This window comes from Macadamia integrifolia, chromosome 10 (genome assembly GCF_013358625.1).
Source record: "Macadamia integrifolia cultivar HAES 741 chromosome 10, SCU_Mint_v3, whole genome shotgun sequence".
In the NCBI taxonomy this organism is placed as follows: Eukaryota; Viridiplantae; Streptophyta; class Magnoliopsida; order Proteales; family Proteaceae; genus Macadamia; species Macadamia integrifolia.
The window spans coordinates 3,435,320-3,436,801 of NC_056566.1; positions in this window are offsets into that span (position 1 = coordinate 3,435,320).

Genomic DNA, 1,482 nt, shown 5'->3' on the forward strand with positions numbered 1-1,482 from the left:
AAAGTGATTAAAGCAAAAATAAAGAAGAACTAAAACTAAAGAGTGAGAGAGGGAGAGAGAGAAGAAAACTAAGCATAAACTAGAAAATAAAACTAAGGGAAAAAAAATAATTAGGAGGGGGGAGGAAGGGGCTTTTATAAGGGTTTTGTCTTGCCTCCTTCCTCCTACAAGTCTTCTTTAAGAGAAGAAAGAAAATAAAATAAAATAAAATCTAGGTAAAAATCCTCATTCTCTGAGATATTGTGTGAGGAAAGAGAGAATCCGTTTCTAAAATTAACAAATTCTATTCCTTCCTTGCAATTTTAACCAATATCTTGCAATCTTGATTAAATCATAAAGGAATCTCTGCATAGCATCTTCAAGATCTTGTGAGGTGGCAAGGAGAAAGAATAATCTTCAGGATTTTGTAGGAGAGAGGATGTGGTACCAATGAGTGGGTCCCACCTTTGGATTGGTTCTTTATTCACTTTAAGCACTTTCTCTTGTAAACTTGGAAACTAAAAAAAAAACAAGAAAAATAAAAGTAGTACTATCCAAAGTGGGGCAAAATGTACACTTATATCCCTAAGATTTCACACATTATTGTGTTCATCAAATTCCCTCATAATTGACTTTTACTCGTCCACGAGCAAGATAAATAAATAAAGAAATGAAAGAAAAAGCATAACTCACTTTCGTAGGAATCACGGTTGCACTTAGCATATGCAACAAGCCTTTAAACCCCTAAGTTACCCTAGTGGACGAGTTGTGTCTCGTGGCTGTTTACAGTGAATATACACCCAAAATTCAGAATAAATAAATCCCAACCTTAGCTAAAGGTAAGGCTCATACCGATCTAGAGCAAAGATAATTTTTCTTACAAGGGACCCCCACACTTGAACTTTTATTACCCTTAATCAATTCCAGGCACTAGCATATTTCTTAATTTGGAACTCACCTCGTCTCTTCCAAAACATCCTTATCTTAAGACAAAACCACTTGTGAAGAAATAAGGAACCAATGACTAAGGCGTTGGAGTGTTTTTTATCAAAACATATTACTAAGCATTAATGACATTTGCACATTTTTTTCTCCTTTTTTTTTTTCGCTTAAACTCTATTCTACTCCACTACTTTTGGCCTGAATGACATGGTGGAGCAAACACCAAACACCCAATTTATTATGTAGCTTCATTTTTTGCATATGCCGACAAAGACAGTGATGCTAGAGTTCCTTCAGAAGTTTCCTCCCAAGGAATTTCAATCAAGACACCACGCTTCCTGAGGCGCGATGCCCTGTCTAGTTCTAAGGGAATCAACTCTTATTCTTCTTTATACCACATTTCACATTTCATTTAAAATTGTGCATTTGTCAACCCATGCCAAATTAAAAAGAAGGTCTCAACTCCAAATCAAAAGTACAAGGAACCCACAGACTTACATATGGTCCATCACCATAAAACAAGGGTCTCTTATTTTCAAAAGAAAGTCCCATCTCAAGGCA